Source organism: Helianthus annuus, chromosome 10 (genome assembly GCF_002127325.2).
Source record: "Helianthus annuus cultivar XRQ/B chromosome 10, HanXRQr2.0-SUNRISE, whole genome shotgun sequence".
Classification (NCBI taxonomy): Eukaryota; Viridiplantae; Streptophyta; class Magnoliopsida; order Asterales; family Asteraceae; genus Helianthus; species Helianthus annuus.
In genome coordinates this window covers 179,836,373-179,859,047 of record NC_035442.2, presented here as the reverse complement: position 1 = coordinate 179,859,047, position 22,675 = coordinate 179,836,373, and the positions used below count along the sequence as shown (strand labels likewise).

Genomic DNA, 22,675 nt, shown 5'->3' with positions numbered 1-22,675 from the left:
TCTAAGTCCTAACTTGAGAATGGACAATAGGTTCACATTGACAAGTTTATTTTATAATTAATGTTAGGCCATGTGTAGTCATAAAGCCTTTTTGGGGGCGTTATGCGACATGTGGCGCGCCACGTGTGCGGGTGGGCGTTATGGGGCGTTATGCATTTAAGCCCGTAGTCATAAAGCCCCTACCCATCAATACCTAATTATTAATTTTCGTTTTTATTAAATAATTATAAAAACATTAACCTTTTTTTGATTGGTCCAAGCTTGATAACCTCCCTTCCTCACGCCGCGATAATAATAGCGCCTCCCCCAAATTTCTGAAACATGGCGCCTAGGGGGGTGGTGTGCCCGGCGCGATAATGGCGCTATAAGGGGCTATACCGCCCCACTACGTTCAACCTTATAGAGAAGTTTACTTTAGAACTACTAATATGTTCGGATGGTTTCGTTGATGGGATTATAACCTAGTGGCATTTTAGGGTGGAATAAAACTTTGGAACCATTATTTTTCAACTTTTATTATAGATATTTTAACTAACATATTTGCATAGTTAAAACGGCTTCGGCCACTTTCGTGATTTTCCTTTTATTTTATTTCGCCAAGAAGAATTATAGGTGGTGTAGTTTACAAACATGAAAATTAACCTTTTGGCTTAAAAACTAGACGCGGTAATATATAATATAGGGTGTGTTCGGCTACAAAGTCTAAATTTTCTAGAAAGTGTAAAAAGCTATAAAACACTATAATTTCAGCCATAAAACATATCTAAAACCCATAAATAACAAAGTGAAGACTATTAAAACACCATATTCAAACCATATTAGTTCATTAAAACTTCAAACACAAAATCGTAGAACTATGAATATAAAACACAACATGTTAATCAACATAAAACACAATAATGTTTGTAATTCGGCGATCAGAGCCTTAAACACAACATGTTAATCAACATAAAACACAATAATGTTTGTAATTCGGCGATCAGAGCCTTATCATCCAAACCGCAAAATACAACCCACATGTATGATGTTTTAGTAACTTCATTTTGTTATTTGTGGGTTTTGTGTGTGTTCTATGGTTAACATTTTGGTGTTTTATAACTTTTTATACTTTTTAAGAAATATAGAGTTTGTAGCCAACTCCTAGCCATATAATATATTAAACAAAATCAAGGAAAAAAAATTATATTTTGTTGTCAATAAAATCATGTAGCTTAAAAACATATGAGATATTATAGAACCTAAAAATTGGGTAGGAAAAATGTTGTGGATGATAGCTAAAAACTTAGGTATACTTGTATAAAACTATAAATAATATGATAGCTCAAAGCCACAATAATATGATTATAATGTTTTTTTTTTTGACCCATAGCTCAAAGCCATAATAACATTTGTATTTTCATGATTTTCCTCGTGTTTAACCTTTGGAAGGATATATGATACGTCAAAGTGTGGGCTTTTGTAATTGCTCATATGGATATATTTGATTGTTTATAAGTAAAAGACAAATAAGTAAATGTCAGTAATTTATAAATAAAAGTAATTAATAAATAAATAGTTTTTTAGTATAATCACTTTGGAGTGGCAAACTAAAAAATCAACCAATGAGAGTATGCCACGTCAATCAGTGAAAAGTGTTTAAACTTTGGTGAAAAGTGTTGGCAATGGTTTAAACACTTGGTGAAGTGGTAAACTTTTTTTTAAAAAAAAAAGAAAAAAGTGTGATTGGTTGAGAGATGGCATGGACCCCACCCCACAACACCCTCTCTCCCATACACTCCCTCTCTCTCTCCTGCTCCCTCACTCTCTCTCTTCTTCCCGAGTCGGCAACATGTCACCGATTCGTTTTGTTTGCCGTGTCGCCAAAAGGTCGGCGCCGGTGTTTGCTGATCGGCAAACTGGTTTGCCGCACGTTGCCGAGTCCCACTCCGTATACCCTTATGTCCATTGCAAGCACTATTGTATCCATTGATTATAATTTTATCGAAAGCCAAAAACATTTTCAAATAAACCTACCTAAGATAAGTAGCCATAATTATATTTTTTTGACAATGACATATATTTTATGGCAAGTTTGATAAACTCATGCAATTCCCTTTCATTGTGTTCTAGTTGTGGTTAATTAGTTAATATCATTATTTTAAAAAGAAATATTGCAAATGATATAAGATAAGGTGTAAAGCAGTGTTTCTTTTTCTTTGTTTAATGACTTTTATGAACCATAAAACTGAATTTGACCAATGATTAACATGTTAAAGGTGGTAGATTTTTTCATTATTCTTTTTACCATAACCAAAATTAAGTAAGAAATTCGGAGTGTGGAAAACAAAGAAGTCCTAAAACAATAGCAAAATGGAACATTGACGCCGAAAGGAAACAAAAAAGAAACAGAAAAAAGTTGCTTATCGAGAGATCACCAACAAAGGCGACAATAGTGGTGAAGTGACAAAGGTTTTAGGCAAGCACTCACTAGCAAAGGCAGCACATTGGTGGAAGATAGCCGATGAAAGTTGCAATCAACAAAGATAGATGGAAGACGATTTAGAAGTTTATTGAAAGGATGGTGTGTCAGGTGTGCAAAGTGCAAACACATTTCTTGTAGATTTTTTCCCTAAAAAGTGAATGTACCAAGCCTTTCGGAAATAACATAACAATACAATTTTCTCTTCTGTTTTTTTCTTTTTCCTTTTCTTCTTCTATTATTATTATTATTATTATTATTATTATTATTATTATTATTATTATTATTATTATTATTATTATAATTGTTGTTGTTGTAAAAACAAACACTTTTAATAATATACGTAGTATTGTGATTAAAAGATGAAAAATACGAAACGTTCTTAACTAACCATCAAATTCAGCTAAATACAAAGTAGTTGAATACTAAACATGAAATATGGTCATCTCAATTCGGTTGTAAACTCGCACACACTATCATCACTAGTCATAACAAATAACAACATAACAATTTTTTTATTATATGATTTAAAATGACTTAACTAATAGAAAAAAAAAGCATAAGTTATAATATGTGTGGCCCCATGTTGGTTTAGTCAATATTCATGAAAATGAAAGGAGTCAACCACAAATTTTGATTCACACCATTTGTTTGGACAAAAGAAGAAATCCAATCAAAGGGCATGTTTACTTGTTCTTGAATGATTCTTGGCCTGATACATTTCGTGTGTCACTTATTGTTGTAGAATTTTTTCCAAAAGAAAATAGGACAAGAAGATGATGCACATGACTCGATTAACAATCATGGCCTTCCGTTTACCCCAAACAATTTTTGGACCATTTCATCATTAAACCTTTGACCATCCATAAAATAATGTCAAGATTGCATCCTGTGAAAAGACGTTCTTCAATGTTTTTTTAACATTGTATTATCACATATTTTATAAATTGCTTTATTGTTTTATTAAAGAACCACTAAACATTTCTTTAGACGTGTATCCGAGTTGGTTTTGTCGATGAAAAATTAAAAAGTGAGTCCCGTTTTATCATAATCATTGTCGATGACCACTACTAGAAAAATGAGTATAATTGATGACTTGTCATCGACAATGTATCACAATAAAAACATATAAAAAAAGAAAATGAAAAATCACAATACAAATCATCGACGAATTCCCTACCACAAGAAGTTGAGATTGTCACCGAAGAATTGCTAATGGACCACTGGCACAAGTAAATCCAATATTGGTCTCAATTGTGAGAAGTACTTTCTAACGAATGACCCAATGGTAATTTGTCAATGATAGACGCCGGCTTTGTGGGCTGGGCAGCCCGGGCAGACGCCAAGGCCCAAAAGATTTATAGGGTCCAACAAAAATTTAGGGTCAAAATTTTTAAATGAGCATTGTTATCTTAAATGTTTAATAAATGAGTTCAATAATAAAAAATGAAGCTAGGTCAATGGTTAAGATACTCAAATATGAAAACCAAGGTCATGAGTTCTAAACCCTTCTTTTACATTTTTATTTCCTAAACAATTTTCAGTTAATCCCATGCATTTTTATTTCTTAAACTGTTTTGAACTATCAATTCACTTAATTAATTAATTAACTCTTCGATCTTGTTAACAAGATGATTATATGATTAATTGGTTAATGTTTTGGGTTATAATCTTGAGGTCATGAGTTCAAACCTCATGATTAGCATGTCATATTGTGGTTTCTTGATATATATTTGATGAGTTTATATTATACCATTTTTTTTTGTTTCGCCCGGGGCCCAAATGTTTTTTAGCATTCTCGGAGACGGCCCTCATGATAGTAAAGATAAGATTTCAGATGAGATTTGGGCTTAATTTATCCTACAACTTTTGGGTCGTAAATGATTCGGACTTATAAAAATAGGATTTTAATAACATCAACTATCCTGTATTTTTGCCAGGGGTACTTTCGTATTTATTTAGAGGTATTTTTTTTTGTATAAAACCGTAAAAATACACTATACGAGTTGAGCCGTAGCCCATGCCACGCCTTACTACGCTGGCTCCGCCCAGGACCCATCGCCGCTGAGAAATTATAGGTTTAGTTCTTACCATTGCCGGCAGCCGCCCACTCTACCGGCGTCCAACAGTCCAGGACCCATCGCCACCCACTCCAAAGTCTAATTTTTGTGAGGTAAACTTTCAATTTCTTTACTTCTTTACGATTTTATGATTCTTTGTTTTTATAATTTGTTTAAATTTGAATGATTATGCATTTATGTGAAAAATGTGAAATTGAATTAGACAATTACTGATTTTAAATTGTTAATTGTTAATTGAGTTAAATGTCATTTTAGTCCATGTGGTTTGGGTCATTTTGCCAGTTTAAGCCAATGGTTTCATTTTTTGCCTGTGGGTCCAAAAAGGTTTCACCATTGCCATTTTAGTCCACTGGGTTAACTTCATCCATTATTTCTGTTAACTTCATCCATTATTTCTGGCCGAATTGCCCTTCTAGTTAATAGAATTACATTTAAAATGACCGAATTGCCCCTCTCGTTAACAGAAAAAATGGATGAAATTAACTCAGTGGACTAAAATGGCAACGGTGAAACCTTTTTGGACCCATAGGTGAAAAATGAAACCTTTGGACTAAACTGGCAAAATGGTTCAAACCACAGGGACTAAAATGGCATTTAACTCTTGTTAATTTGTTTGTTTGTTTGCAGCCAGCGCCTTGCTGGGCTGCTCTGCTGTAGTTGTAATATATTGAATGAAAGTTTGTTTTGGCTGTTAAAAAGAAAAGAATTTTGAGGTATTTTGAATTTGATGTTTAGGTATTATGATGAACCTTACCTGAACCGTCAAACCGACCCGGAAATTTTTATAACCAGTCCTCTGAAATTGGAGCATCTAAAAACAGTGAACAGACTGGATCCGCCACTGCGGCCCCCTGTCGAAAATTCCTGAATTTTCCCTGCTTAAAAGTGGTTGCTTTACCCTTGGTTTTAAAACGCTTAAGCGCGAGGCGCACACCTTGGGGCTTTTTTGCTCAGCGCCTAGAGTAATTACAAGAAATGTCAAAAAGGCGCGGTTTTTTGGGATTTTCTGGGCTTTTTTGGCCTGAGGCGCGCGCCTCTCGTACCCGAGGCATTTTTATGTATCTAACTGTTGTACCTTGGGTTTTTTGGCTTGTACATGAAGCTAAAATCATACAAAAATCATACAAAAACCTTACTTATAGCTATATTTTGGGTAGCGAAAGCTAAAAACCTATGGGATATATAAAAAAATATGTATAATTAGCTTGCGCCTCGGGTATGAAAAGCCCGCCGCTTTTGCGCTATGCAGTGCACGCCTCGGTTTTAGACCTAGTCGCTTTTGCGCGCCTCTCACTTTTTAAAACCAAGGCTTTACCATTTAAATATGGTTGCTTGAGTGCTTAAAAACGGTTGCTTGTTACAACTACTTTATATATTGGTACTAGCATGGCCCGAGGAAGTTTTTTGGCCGTAGTGCTAATTTTCCGCATTTCGGTCGAAATTTTTTATATATACTATGTTTGGCCCGGGCTTGCCCGGGCTTTTTTTAGTGCCCGTGTCTTTCACGGGCAAGATCCGCCACTGATTGGTAGTGCTTGTTAGTTGCCCCTCTTGCTTGACTGTAAAGTTCTCTACTTTGGCAGATTTCGACACCATCACACGGCCAATTAATTTTACATAATTTTTCTTTTTTTTTATTTAATTTATTGGTGCAGCTGAAAATAATCTGACATGGCGAATCGCAAGTATGAGTATGTAAAATCGTTTGAAAGCGAAGATGAAGTGATGTATCCAAACTTGATTGTAGTTCGAATCGATGGTCGCAATTTTGCAAGGTAAACCTACATTCGTAATACATTCAAATTGTACCATTTTAATTTTAATCGCTCTATTGGTTCCGAATTTTTATATATTTGTTAAGAAATTGAGACATGTACTATAGGATTTATCTTATTCACTTTTGATTTTTGGATTAAGTTCTCATTGTATCAGAAAGAAGAATCTGTGTTAGATGCTTATACACTCATGACTAGGGCTGCAAATGAACCAAACGTTCGACGAACAGTTCGTGAACCGTTCGGCGGGAAGTTCGTTTGTGTTCGTTCGTTTATTAAACAAACGAACACGAACAAGAACTTCCGTTCGTTTAGTTAAATGAAAAAACATGAACAAAGGTCGTGTTCGTTCGTTTATGTTCGTGAACGTTCGTTAACGTGTTCGTTTGTGTTCGATAGTTCATTAGTGTTTTTAGTTTTTATATTTATTTAAATACTTCAAAATTCCGACAAACTAAATATCTAATAAGTGTCAGTGTATTATTATATATTCTGTTCATGAACGATTGTTTGTGTTCGTATGTTTCCATTTCTGTTCATGAACATTAGTTTGTGCTCATTTGTGTTCGTCAACGTTCGTTTTTGTTCGTTGCCTAAAATTAACAAACAAACACAAACGAACACGAACAAGTTCTTTTCCTTAATAAACGAACACGAACATAAAATCTCGTTCGATGAGTCATGACCACAAAATACACGATGTCACATTTATACTCTTATTTACCTTTATTGGTGCGTATTAGATTAAATAAGATATATGGAAGTTTCACCATACTAACCATCTACCAATTTTGGCAGATTTTCTGAAGTTAACGAGTTTGAAAAACCGAATGATGAAAGAGCTTTAAATCTGATGAATCATTGTGCAACCTTGGTGTTGGAGAAGTACCCCGATATAATCTTGGCTTATGACGAGTACAGGCGAGACCCTGTTTTATCGACCACTACAGAAAAAAATTAAAAAGTAAAAGTTGTATATTAATCATATTCATATTCATTTATAATTTACTAATTTCCTGTGCAGTTTTGTTTTCAAGAAGGAAACCAAATTTTATCAAAGGCGCGCCAGGTAATATTAAAAAAAAGGGAAATTGGCCTGTAATAATTCCACCTAGACCTTATTGGCTATTAATAATCCCACCTCAGAATATTCCCCCCACTAGTCCCATCTTTTACCTATTTTTCCTACAATGGTCCCCCGTTAAAAAACCTTAACGGAGTTAAGCTTTTTTCCAAATTACAAACAGATTTTTTAGGGCTTTTGATCAAAACGACGATACGAGTCCATTGATGTAAAACTTGCCTCGAAACGGTGCTCCAAACGATGAAAATGACGTTTCAATTCGGGTGTTTAAATTTCCAATTAACAGAAATCAAGTCACTTGGAGCACCATTTCGAGGTAAGTTTACATCAATTGACTCGTATCGTTGTTCTGATCAAAAGCCCTAAAAATCTGTTTGTAATTTGGAAGAAAGCTTAACTTCGTTAAGTTTTTTTAACGGGGGACCATTGTAGGAAAAATAGGTGAAAGGTGGGATTGGTGGGGGGAATATTCTGAGGTGGGATTATTAATGGCCAATAAGATCTAGGTGAGATTATTACAGGTCAATTCCCAAAAAAAATAATAATAAAAAAATAAAAAAGAAAAATAAAATTTGTTTTTTTTACTGGATATTGTTTTTTAAAACTTCTATTAACAATGAAATTGACACTGCAGCAAGATCCTCTCGCTCATTATTTACGTCTTTATATGTTGAATGTTTTCCCCATGAGGAAATGAGATTTACTCCATCATTTAAATCAAGAATTATATGTTGTCCATCAACGGAGGTTCTTCAGGCGTATCTTGCATGGAGGCAAAGAGAATGCGAGTAATTATTTAGCGAGTTAATTACATAGTTAGTCCCTGTGGTTTGCACAAAATAACATACTTAGGTACTAATAGTTTAAAATCACCTTCTAGGGTATTAACTTTTCATTTTGTAACGTTTGGAGGTATTAACTTCTAGGGTATTAACATAGTTAGTCCTTGTGGTTTGCACAAAATAACATACTTATAGAGTTAATTACATAGTTAGTCCCTGTGGTTTGCACAAAATAACATACTTAGGTACTAATAGTTTAAAATCACAATCTAGGGTATTAACTTTTCATTTTGTAACGTTTGGAGGTATTAACGTTATTTTTAGGTTTAAAATCACATTCTATTGGTACCTAAGTATGTTATTTTGTGCAAACCACAGGGACTAACTATGTTAATACCCTATAAGTTAATACCTCCAAACGTTACAAAATGAGAAGTTAATACCCTAGAAGGTGATTTTAAACTATTAGTACCTAAGTATGTTATTTTGTGCAAACCACAGGGACTAACTATGTAATTAACTCCATACTTATAGGTACTAACAAAATGTGATTTTAAACCTACAAATAACGTTAATACCTCCAAACGTTACAAAATGAAAAGTTAATACCCTAGGATGTGATTTTAAACTATTAGTACCTAAGTATGTTACTTTGTGCAAACCACAGGGACTAACTATGTAATTAACTCTTATTTATCGAATATTTCCATCCAAGCATACAAGTTCAAACCTTTGTTATAATTTCTTGCATATTTTTTCAGGCCATAGTAAAAACCAGTACAATACATGCTTCTGGATGTTGGTTAAAAGTGGCAAATCTGAAACAGAAGCCTACAACATCTTGAAGGTGATTTGCTTTTTTATTTTTTTTTTTTTCGCTGGACTTAATTTTTTATAGAGTAAATTATAAAAATCGTCCTTTATGTATGTCACTTATTGCAAATTGTGTCCTTTGTCTTCAATAATTACAGAAAACGTACTCGGTGTTTGCAAACCCTTGCAAGTTATGTCCTTTAGCCCTAACTCGGTTAATTTTTGTGGTTAAATCTGACTAAATAGACCCCACATGAGGGTATTTTTATGGTTAAATCTGACCAAATGGACCCCACACGAGAGTAAAATGACCAAAATATCCTATGTGGGGTCTATTTGGTCAGATTTAACCACAAAAAATTAACTGAGTTAGAGCTAAAGGACATAACTTGCAAGGGTTTGCAAACATCGAGTACGTTTTCTGTAATTATTGAAGATAAAGGACACACTTTGCAATAACTAACATACATAAAGGACGATTTTTGTAATTTACTCTTTTTTATATGCATAATTAATTTATTTCTTTTTTTAAGAAAAAGTCTTTAGATTTTTAAATGCATGCTCGTTGTTTCAAGAATGTCATTCACTTGTTCTTGATGATATATTATCCACTATTTTTATCATATATGATCTATTTAATATATTTCATATCCAATGTGGCTTCTTATGTTTCATATGTTGTACATATAGGGCACTCAAAAGCAAGAAAAGAACGAGATTTTATTCCAACAATTCGGTATCAACTACAAAAATCTTCCAAGCATGTATCGCCAGGGTTCTTGCATTCTCAAAACAGAGGTTATTTTCGTCTTTTAATAAATTTCATTCCCGAGTCTCATTTAACAGGGGGAGGGGAAGGAAAATAAATTAAGAGAGAAAAAGAGGGAAAAGATGTGATTTTTTTCGTGTTCCCGAGTTTAATGAAAAGTAAAGGAAAAGAGAAGAAATCAAGCATTTTATGTGTTCCCGAGTTAGGAGGAAAAGAAAAGAAAATAATAATTTTACCATTTTACCCTTTAAACATAAAACATTTTAATTAGATATGAGGGCAATTTAGTAATTAATAATATTTTCTCTCCTAATCTCTCCAATTTTGGAGGATGAATATGTGGACAAATTTTCTTCCCTTTTCCCTCCCTTCTATCCTTAAAACAACTCGGGAACATGGTTTTTTTATATTTTCTTCTATTTTCTTTCCCCTCCCCCTGTTAAATGAGACTCGGGAACAGAAACGTTTTTGGAAACTTACGATATTTGAATTGAGTACGGGAAGCAGTTTTTGTTCTAATTTGCATACTTCTTTCAACTTCTTTTAAACTAAATTTAGTTACCACTCAGGTTGATGAAACCGTAAAGATTCATGACAAAGAATCCCCTGTGAAAAGATCGAGGAAGATGGTTAAAACTGTCCATTCAGAAAATATAGCTTCTAGAAGTTTCTGGAATGATTATTCCTATCTTTGCAAGGAGCTAGGCTGTTTCGAGCAGAACGTGAATAATATAAAACACGAGTACTTGAAATTGTTTCGGTCCGAGAACAAGTTGCTTCCATTTACTTGGATTCTCATAAGAATAGACGGCTCTCATTTCCACAGGTATAAGTATAACCTTGTTATGTTGGAAGGATTATATTTTTACTTAAAGAGTAAAATGCCGTTTTCGTCCCTGTGGTTTGGCCGGTTTTGCGACTTTCGTTCAAAGGTTTGTTTCTCCACATCTGGATCCAAACGGTTTGAAATCTTGCCATTTTCATCTGTCAGGGGTATTTCCGTCTTTTTGGTTAATTTAAAGGGCAGTTCGGTCTTTTTTAGGGGTTTTCGGTCTTTTTACATAAAGTGAAAAAGATCGAGAATGCCCTTTAAGTTAGCAAAAAAGATGGAAATACCCCTTAATTAACGGAGAAAAATGGATGTAGTTAACGAGCCGGATGAAAATGGCAAGAATTTAAACCTGTTGGATCCAGATGCGGAAAAACAAACCTTTGGACGAATGTTACAAAACTGGCAAAACCTCAGGGACGAAAACTGATGCAGGATATATATGGATACTATTTTATATTTATTTGAAATTTTAGTTTCCTAATATTTTGTTATTTAGTTTCCTTTTGGATTATGATTCCTATCATATAAATAGGATGTCTAGGGTTATTGTTCATTTAGTTTTTGAGTTGATTATTGTAAAGAAAACCTTTAGGTTTCTTTGAACCATTCGGTTCCAAGTCTTTGAATGAATCATTGTGTTTGAGCCATTTGATTGCGTGCGAAACTGCATCAAAAACGGCACACTTTACTATTTATTTAATGATTGTGTATTAATAGGGTAGTTTTTATTTTATTTTACCTGTTTTCTTTTCTTTTTTTTTTAATTTTTTTAAATGGTTTGAAATTGTCTCATCTACCAAAACTTGAGCTTGAAAATTGATTGTTCATCTTTTTTTTTTTCTATTTTCTTTTTGACTAGATTTTCTAAGGTTCATGGATTTGAGAAGCCTAATGACGAGCAGGCGCTGAAACTTATGAACGCGTCTGCGGTTGCTGTGTTAGAGGAGTTTAATGACATCGATTTGCGTATGGAGTTAATGATGAATACAGCTTTGTTTTGAAGAAAAATTCCCAGCTCTATCAAAGGCGTGCCAGGTCAGCGTCGTGCAAAAGATTCCATTATCATGTTATTTAGGTTTTATAATTATTTTAGTTTGGGAATTGTTGGAATTAACTTTCTATTTTTTTTTTGAACGGCCAACAAAAATTTTTTATTCATATATTGTAGCAAGACGCTACACACCATACATACAAAACCAATTCAACACCACATACTTACAAAATTATATTATAACTAAGCACCGAAACTAAACCGACTCCACTCTTCCCAAGTTATGGACACCATTTTTGATCGGTTCTTAACCCATAAGTACGCCATCGACTTTATCTCATCCAATAGTTTCGTACAGTTTGGAGCTACTTGCCTGAATATTACCTCGTTTCTTTGTTTCCAGATACACCAAAATGCAACAAGAATCACCGCGTGTAAAGCTTTCCTTTTCCTACTAAATCCCGCACTAACCACGAACTCGTGAAGAGACAACAGGTCTTTAATGCTGAAGGCAATAATGGGAGGGATCATGCACCAACCAGCAATGTTTAACCAAACTGTTTGCGCAAAATGACAGGAAACGAACAAGTGCTCGCTGGATTCTTCATGTTCACCGCAAAGGACACACATCTGGTCTTGTACCTGAATATTGCGGAGCAAAAGAGCAGCCTTAGTCGGTAACCGGTTCAAGTCCGCCCTCCAAGCAACTATGCTAACCTTCTTCGGGACCCAATTGTTCCATAAAAAAACACTATCGGGGCGATGCCTATTATGAACGCCGAGGGCCTTTTTGATGCTGGCCACACTAAACTGACCATCTTTATCGAACTTCCAGGACCACTTGTCTCTGCCCAAGGAAAGGCCCATAGGCCCAATAATGCCCAACATTAGCTGAAGCTGAGATTCTTCGGCCCCATTCAGATCAGGCCGCTGCCAAGCCCAATTAAAGGATTGCCCATCTTCTCCTGTACTCAAGCGGTCAGCCACCAAACAGGTTTTATTTGTTTCAACCTTAAACAGGTCTGGGAACATTAAATAAAATGGAATCTGACTGGCCCAACTATCCAGCCAAAATTGAATATTTCTACCGTTAGACAATACTGCTGATGAAGCCATATTCAGGTCTATATTTGCGTTAAGCATGATGTGACGAATGCTGCAGACACTCTTCCATGGGCCAGCAACTGAGCTTTTGACCGGAATATCATTCCAAGCTCTAGGATTATGGTGGAATTAACTTTCTATGTGTTTAAAATTAAAATTTAAATTGTTACGATCTATTATTGAACGTATCCTTTTAATATTTGCAGTGAAATAGTATCTGCCGTTGTTTCATTCTTCTCTTCTACGTATGTTATAAAATGGAAAGAGTTCTTCCCTGAAAAAGAATTAGAGTACGGCACGCCACCGATATTTGATGGAAGGGCTGTCTGCTATCCATCATACGAGATTATTAGAGATTATTTCGCTTGGAGACAAGTTGACTGTGAGTGAATTATGTCTTCTTTTACCATTAAAATTCACAATGTTTTTTATTATTAGAGTAAACTTCCGTTTTGCTCTCTGTAGTTTGGTCACTTTAACGGTTTTGCCCCAAACCTTTAAAAATAGTCATTTTCCTCCAATAGTTTGCTATGGTTTTTCCATTTTGCTCCCTACGTGCGGGGAGGAAAATGGAAAAAAACAGACAATTTGGATGGAGTTAGAGGCGGGGAGCAAAATGGAAAAACCATAGCAAACTGTTGGAGGAAAATGGCTGTTTTTAAAGGTTTGGGGCAAAACCGTTAAAGTGACCAAACCACATGGAGCAAAACGGAAGTTTACTCTTATTATTATGATAAAAAAATTGCCCACATTATTATGTAATTCATTCAGGTCATATCAACAACCAATATAACACTTGCTTTTGGATGGTAGTCAAGTCTGGTAAAAGCACAAGGGAAGCTCAAAGTCTCTTAAAGGTCCTGACTCTTCTTGTAATTATAATTCCACCTACGTTCTTGTTTTGCATAACGGGACTCAAATCCTAGATGATTTGGAATCGCAAAATTATCAAAATCAAGTAATACATGTCCAACCATTTAAAACAATGCTTTCAAAATCTTGTCACTCTTATCAGAACGAGTGGGCTAGCACTTAGCACCCGTGCTCCACAGTGGGTTTGAAACGTGTGTAAATATAAGCAAAAGTTGAGAGGCTAAACATGTCATTGTTAAAGTTTAGGGGCTGAAGTTGTTTATTATTAAAGTTGAGGGGCTAAAGTTGTTTGATGTAGTTCAAGGGCTAAACATGTCATTATTAAAGCTGATGGGCTAAAGTTGTTTATTATTAGAGTTGAGAGGCTAAAGTTGTTTTAGCTAAAGGTCTAAATTTGTCGTTATTAAAGTTGAGGGTTTAAACATGTCATTAGCAAAGTTGAGGGGCTAAAGTTGTTTGATGTAGTTCAAGGGCTAAACATGTCATTATTAAAGCTGATGGGCTAAAGTTGTTTATTATTAGAGTTGAGAGGCTAAAGTTGTTTTAGCTAAAGGTCTAAATTTGTCGTTATTAAAGTTGAGGGTTTAAACATGTCGTTAGAAAAGTTGAGGGGCTAAAGTTGTTTATTATTAAAGTTGAGGGGCTAAAGGTGTTTGATGTTGACAAAAAAAGCATATTACCCTAAAGACTCAAAACACAAAGTCGGTCATGCATGTGCATTTCCAATTTTTACACATCAGTCCCTCTAACAACTTCATTTTACTTTCTCTCTTTTACCTAACAGTCCCTCCAACAACTTCCTTCGTTGCAGGTGTTAGCTTTATATTTCATTTTTTTGCAAAAGTTAAATAAAACCTCAATTTATTTTGGTCTCTTCCTTTTAGTTTCGTTGAATTGTGTTTTGAGTCTATTTCAATATTTTCTCTTTTCACTCATACTTTAAGTAAAATACATTTTTACCCATTGCTTTTAGTTTTGTTAAATTGTGTTTTGAGTTTCTTTCCTTTCGAAGTTAAACTTCAATTTTTCACACATACTTTGAGTAAAATACATTTTGGCCATCTACTTTTAGTTTTGTTAAATTGTGTTTTGAGTCCATTTACTTTCTAAGTTAAACTTCAATTACATTGCAATATTAGACCATTGAGTTTTAATCTTAAAAGTTTATAATGTTTCAACTTTATAGTTATACCGTATATCTATACATTTTTTGCTTATTGCTTTCTTTAATTATTTTCTTTCGCTAATTTCTTTTTTTTTTTAACTAAACGTTTGGATTCAACCATACATTAGGTTGAACTGAATACGTCAAGACATGCGCTTGCACATGACATAGCGCTTGGACTAATCTGTTTGCAACGTGCCTACGACGCATCGCCCGCGGGTTGTATTATGAAAATTAAAATTTATGTGTCGGTATAAATTCGAGTTGGTGTACGTTTCGATGTAAACTTTTTTGGGGAACAAGTTAGGTCAAACATATTTTGTTTTTTGATTGTTTTATGTACTTTTCCAATTCTACGTTTCGACCCTACCGCAACACGCTAAGGGTATATTTTTTTCCGTTGATATGAATATCACTTTTGATTATACGTGTTAGTTTTTCCTTGATACACCTTTTATGTTTTTTTGTACATTTCCTATGTGTGAGTCGGGTCACATATAAATACGATATACTTTACATTTTTATCCAGCTACAATGCTATTGAGTTAACTTGGATACGTCAAAATGTGCGCTTTCATATGTTTAACGCATTACATAACGCTTCGACTAATCTATTCGATGTTTCCAATGTGCTTGCGCCGCAACGTGCGCGGGTTTCTCACCGACTTTGCCTCCCTTCCCCCATACTTTCACGATGTTGCAATTTTAGCCACTTGACTTTGGTATCTTCAAAGTTACATAAAATGACATATTTAGTCCCTAAACCTTCTACTTTGGATTTCCAAAACCATAACCTCATCTTTCAAACTTTGCCTACACCAACCCTCTACTTTGGTTTTCCATCAACACCCCCTTAGCTCTTACACAGTTACGCCACCAACCCTCTTCTTTTACATTTCCACCAACACCCCCTCATCTTTTACACATTTCCGCCACCACCCCTATACTTTTACACTTTATATTTTTTTGACTTTGCTATTTTACCCCTTGCACTATTACTCCATTTTTACACCCGTCAAACTTTAAAAATTTTGCAACTGTAAGCCCTAGACTATAACTCCTACTTTTGCAAATGCTAATGCATTGTGTTTTTAGAATGTCTTTGGCATTGTGTTGTACGCTTTGTGTCTACCTTTGTGATTTACACTTTTTTGTAATTGTCTTTTACACACTGCGTTTTACGAATCGTGTTTTGTCTTACTATATGTTTCCGCCCGTCGCACGCCGCCGCAACGCGCGGCGGACAAAATCCTAGTTTATAGTATATATAATGTTTGTTATTTGTTATACAGGGTACTCAAGCACAGGAAAAGAATCAGATGCTCTCGCAGTTATTCGGTATTGATTACAATACGTTGCCCGTCATATTCCGTAACGGCTCATCTGTGTTCAACAAGGTTATTTCTCTCTCTCTCTCTCTCTCTCATCTTTCTTTATTAACGAGTATGCTGTATTGTAAACGTGAGTCTTTTAAGAGTTTTGTATCTCCAGGAGATGATAGTGACGGATAATGGGGTCGTTGCAAAGTCTCACAAGAAGGTTTTTGTTGAACACCCGAATATAATTGAAGATGACTTCTGGGTGGCCCACCCGCTCATACTTGAAACGACATCCCCGACAGTGGCGGATCTTGCCCGTTGAACGTGCCAGGGCCGAAAGACACGGGCACTAGAAAAAGCCCGGGCAAGCCCGGGCCAAACATAGTATATATAAAAAATTTTGATCGAAATGCGGAAAATTAGCACTACGGCCGAAAAACTTGCCCGGGCTGTGGCCCTGCCAGTGGTCTTCTAAGAACCGCCCCTGATCCCCGAGGTCCTTATCCCTTTCTTTGACATGAATACATGATATATATTATGTAGGGCCCAGTGAACCAACTAAACCAAAGCAAGTTTGCTTGTTCGGTTTGGTTGGTTCTATGTTGTTGCCGGAATTATCAGACAAAGTAGCACCAAGATTTTTTTTTTGACAGGTGAACTTCACAACAGACGGCTAATTCACACCCGCAAGATGCAGGCCTGTCACCACTCATTACCAGAACTATGTTGTCTTAACCGGGCCCACGCCTGGTCGAGAGGGGTGTTACGTTGTCCCCGAGAAAAGGAACACATCATGAACTCCCCCAATTCAACAGTCGGTGTTGCAAGCACTCTACCAAATATGAGTATGTTTTTTTTTTTTCAATCAAATGTATGGTTATTGTCTTGGTTGATTGCAAAACAATAATCTTACTTATGAAAATGTCGAAACGGGAACCAAAGAGTTAAAAAACAGAATTGAATTATTTCAATATTATATAAAAGACTTAAATGTCATTTTAGTCCCTGTGATTTGGGCCATTTTGCTAGTTTAGTCCAAATGTTTGAAACGTTGCCATTATAGTCCAAATTGTTTGAAACGTTGTCATTTTAGTCCACTGGATTAACTTCATCCCATTTTTCTGTTAACGAGAAGGGCAATTCGGTCGTTTTATACGGCCGAATTGCCCTTCTAGTTAGCAGAATTCCATAAAAATGACTGAATTGCTCTTCTAGTTAACAGAAAAAATGGATGAAGTTAACCCGGTGGACTAAAATAGCAACGTTTGAAACTATTTGGACTAAAATGGCAACGTTTCAAACCTTTGGACCAAACTGGCAAAATGGCCCCAAACCACAGGGACTAAAATGGCATTTAACTCTATATAAAAAAGGGCAAGTGTGCAACCTTTTTATTTTCTGTTTCAACATATCATTTTGTTGAGAGTTATCAGTTAAAAACGAATTTACGCTTGTTTTTGTTTCTTGTTCTGATGTGTTGCAATGACGTTGTTGGGTACTCGTGCTTTTGAAGCACACGAAAGAAAGCACAATTATAAACACTGCCTCATTGTTAGCATTCGCAGGCTGCCCAAAGTGGTTTGACTACAGTTTAACAAAGAGAGCTGTTGTTTTCTTCATGGAGGGACCGTCACTTGGGCTTTTCAAGAGACGGCTGTATGTCAGTGATGTGGAAGCTGCAGCACCCGATAATGAGCAGTGGCGGATCTAGGATTCCGACCAAGCGGTAACGTTTTATAAATAGGCGGTAACGAAATCGAAAAAACGTCAAATTTTTCCAAAATTTACACTAAAAACGTCAAAAATTTTCCGACCAAGCGGTAGCTGAGGCTACCCCTTGTTCCTATATACATCCGCCCCTGATAATGAGGATACTATGCAACAATCTAACCAAAGCTAACTGGCTCGAATGTGTTTGACGGTTTGACCGACTGGAGAAATGCGTAGTTTTAAGATGCTGCGAGCTAAGTTCTTGCAAAACTTATAGATATGATGTATATTCTTTTGTAATGGTTACATCATTAAAAAAATATCTTTTAAGGCATTCAAAATGAACGCTTGATATTGACATTTTTACATCTAATATGTTATTTTAATTCATACAACATTCCAAATTTATTTTGTTAACCAATTGGTTGTGAAAATCTAGAAACCAAAACACCAATTATAAGTTCGGCTTTGACCTATAACCAATATCGACTCAAGGTCGCCGAATAGTTAACACACATCTCTATCAAAAATAGTGCCAGCCTAACGGTTCAATGAATTTTCTTGATTTATTTTGTTCCCGTTGCAACTACGCTTCTTTTGCTGGTATGTCGTCCGCATTTATGAGTTTGGGCGGATGAGTAGGTGGTGAAGCGGTAAGAGAGGGTTAGCTTGATGATGGGAGGCTAGACGAGGAGGTAGCAATCGCTAGTTTGATTCTTGAATTGAGCAGGTTTTACCTCACCTCACTGTCGTGCCTTCGCGGGCTTCGGCCCCAGCTGAGGGTTTTATCAAAACATCTCTATGATACCACATGCTGATCAATTCTTTATCAAAACAAAATCGAAACAAGAGTTTATAGAATGTGTGTACTTGATAATCCAGAAACAAATGACAGAGTAACATACGTGTTCTTGATTCTGTTTGGGTTCCCGTTTAGGGTGTATTATTAGGATGCTTTTAGGTGAGTATGAGGAACCCATGATTTTTTTTTGGGGGGGGGGGGGGGGTGATTTTTGTGTTATGGTTAACATTTAATCCTCTCTAGTAATCTCTATTTATACGCCCAATGGAAACCTATGTTGATCTAGTATGGATAATTACATTTTTTTTTTGAACGGCAAATTTGGATCACTGACGGACCACTGGAGTATCATCGTGCCACCAGCGGAGCCACCCGATCATATCCATCTCCACTAGGCATAATGCCTATACACCAATTCAGGAGATAACCCAATAAATATGGGAAAACCCCCTTGTGGGAATCGAACCCAGGACCTATTGGTCCCAAAACTTTATCCCACCCCCAAGATGCCACTAGGCTATAATTACGTACATCGAATAATTACCAATTAATTGAGTAGGGATAATAAAGTCAATGATCATTTTATAATAAACGTGAATTGTATTAAAATAACCATTCTAACTTAAATAATATAATCCAACATTTCCCCACAAGTTGAGGGCAGGGAACAGCCTACAACTTGGAACCCAAAAATGGAAAACGCTGTGAAGATAATGACTTAGTGAACAGATCAGTAATTTGATCACTCATAGATATGAACTTAATATTTAGATCACCCTGAGCCACATATTCACGAACAAAGTGAAATTCTACATCAACATGTTTTATACGAGCATGAAACACCAGATTAGCTAAAAAATAAGTAGCTCCCAAATTATCACACCAAAGGGTAGGTGATGATTTTGTAATAACACCAAGTTCACGAACCTATTAGGTAAGGCATTCAACCAAACCTTGGCTTGGTCTTCTAGTGAGAAAGGGAACATTCGACGTCTAATGGTGTCATTTAAGGCTCCATTAATTCAGAAGGTATCACATATTTCCAATAAGTTGAAGATATGTATGCGGGGTCTTCATCGAGAAGGCAATGAAAAGTGGAGGAATTTTGGAGCATTTGGATAAGTGGTGGTCTAAGCTCAAAGTTGTTTGCATCAACATTTGGCGGGTTTATGGTAACTCCAAAATTACCAATATTTGGCTTTAGGAAGTCCATTAGTGTACGTTGGTACGCTATGGGTGGGGTTTGGATAGGGATATTGGCTACTTGGCGGACTCTTGCTCGACGCCTTTTCCTAAAGAAACACTTGAGTTCTTCTAATGGAACTTGTATGTCGTCGCAAGAGATGGAGGACATACACCAAGTTGTTGTTTAAGATGTAGTGATGAAGAATCTCAAAATCTTGTTAATATAGACACGGAAGTTTGTTTTTCCTGAAAGAAACATATTCTGTTTTGATGTTGGGTGATTAACATGGGCCCGTGTCTACGAGGCACGACCCCGTGTTAACCTTCTGTAATGAAAATTTTGAAAAAGAAAAAGATTAGCACGTCGATTCCGAACTTTCTATCCATGTGTCTCTAGTAACGGCTCGAAAAACTTGATGTTATAAATATAAGTTCTTACAATCTTGGATTCTAAGACAAATCAAACTCTATACAATAAGGAAATGATGGTGGATGGTGTTGGAAATGGTGGTGGCCGATAGTAGCCGATAGTAGTGGAAAGTGGTGGATATTGGTGGCGAGTGAGAGATAGTGGTTGCAAAGGACGAGGAGAATGATCACCCATACATTCTATTTATAAGTTGAATCTGAAGGGGACACGGTCCCATGTGACTAGCTTGTTGCGCTCCTTTTGTCTTTTCTGATAAGGTTTGCTCATAGACACAGTGGCGGATCTAAGATTCTGACCAAGAGGTAACGTTTTATAAATAGGCGGTAACGAAATCGAAAAAAGGTCAAATTTTTCCAAAATTTACACTAAAAACGTCAAAAATTTTCCGACCAAGCGGTAGCGGAGGCTACCCCTTGTTCCTATATACATCCGCCCCTGCATAGACACGGGCACTGTGAGATGGGGCACGAGTGCACGACCCACGTCAACTTTGTAGGTTCTATTGTCCTAAGATCTCCAAATCTTTTGAAGATATGACACGCGGGCATGCCAAGCAGGAAGAAAAATCATTAGCTGACGCATTATCTAATGTAATAGTTAGCACATTTTCAATGTCCCATTCTTCTAAACATTGAACTAGGCTATCACTCGCGAACTTCACGGGCAGAAAAATCTAATTTTAGTTAATAGATTTATGTCATAAAATGACAAAATATGTTTTTTACAAATATTTTATTGAATTATGTTATTTTTTTTAATCTAAAATCAAAAAGTTTAACGCCCTGAGTCCGTAACCGCTTATTTTATAACGTTTTGAGTCCAAGTTTTTAACACTTGTACGTTTGAATTGGACGCAAGTGGTTAAACCGCCTAAAACACAGTGACTCAAACGCTATAAAATGAGCGATGAGGGACTCAGAGCGTTAAACTTTTTCATTTTAGACTCAAGTAGTTAAAACCACTAAAATACTGATACTAAAAAGTAATTTACTCTTTCTTTTATATATTTATGTACACACCAAAAGGGGTGGTGGTGGTCCATCAAGTATACTGGTGATTTTACTTGGAAATCAAGCAACATTGTTCTCCATGGCAAAGGCATCATCATCTGTCAACGTACGCATGTGACTCCTCCTTCCCTACCCCATTTTTTTTTCCTCTTGTGTTTTTTTTCCCGAATATGAATAAATTCACTTAGTAAAATTATCAGAACTATACCTTCGTTTCGTGAAAACAAAACAAACGGTGGACATAATAAAATAATTACATTATTGTGTAGTACACACCAAATATACAATGTTTGATGTCAATGACCTTTTCCGTTTAGTAACTTATATGTATTTTAAATTACGTATATGCATGTAAATAAACAGAGGCGTTTCTGAGAATTCATGTACCTGTTCGAGTTTGAAAAAATGTGCCATTCAGTCATGTTTTATTATTATTATTATTATTATTATTATTATTATTATTATTATTATTATTATTATTATTATTATTATTATTATTATTATTATTATTATTATTATTATTTATTTTTAAAATCAAATGGGTATTAGGCTCACTAAAGCTAATGTCAATGGGCTAACTTTCAAACCATAAAAATTGTTTGTAAGTGGGCTTATCTTGAAGTTGAGAGTTGGTATAGGTATACTATTTAAAAAAAAATTAACATATATATCGGATTTTTTTTATAAACACGTGCCCCTCGAAATCACGAGCTCTGTGCGGTGGTCCTCCCCGCATACCCTCATCACCGCCCATCTAAATAAACAACAATTAAAATAGATACTGTGCTTAAGTATATAATTTTAGATAAAACTTAATGGGCCCTACATGCTTACATACCAATTAAAAGAGTAAATTGTCAAAATCGTCCATGAGGTTTAGATATGTTTGTCATTTTCATCAAAATAACTTTTTTGTATCATATAGTCTCACTTTTGAGATTTTTTGCTATTTTCATCCAAACGTGACTTTTTTTTTTTGCCAAAATCGTCCCTGAGATTTGGGATTTTTTACCATTTTCATCCAAATGTTTGATAGAACAAATAAAGTAAATTAGATGTTTGGATGAAAATGACAAAAAATCTAAAAAGTGTAGTAGACTTATTATTCACCAAATATATATTAATTGATTTGAGCGGACTTTTGGTTTGAGTTGCAGTTTGATAACCTCCTTCATAGGCGAAGCTTTTAAGGGGCGGGAGGGGGCGGCCGACCCCCCGAACTTTTCGCTCGATAGTGGAAAGTATGTTGTTTCTGTATATAAATTTTTGGGTATATATGTTTTCGACCCCCCGGTTTTATAGAAATTTTTAGGTTCGGTGACTTCCGCCCCCTCAGTCAGAAATCTCAAGCTTCGCCACTGACCTCCTTGTAAATTGTAAGTTGTATAATATAATTAAAATATATATTTAGTTACTTTAAAAATAAAAGAAAAGTTATTTTATTTGAATTTTATTAAAGGAAAATGAAAACCAGACAGTTGGTATAGCCGTC

At 35.5% G+C, this 22,675-nt stretch overlaps 1 pseudogene; it reads left to right on the top strand.

Moving 5' to 3' along the window:
• The first annotated feature begins 4,503 nt into the window (after positions 1-4,503).
• On the top strand, positions 4,504-18,142 carry LOC110886936 (annotated as a pseudogene).
• Positions 18,143-22,675: the final 4,533 nt, after the last annotated feature.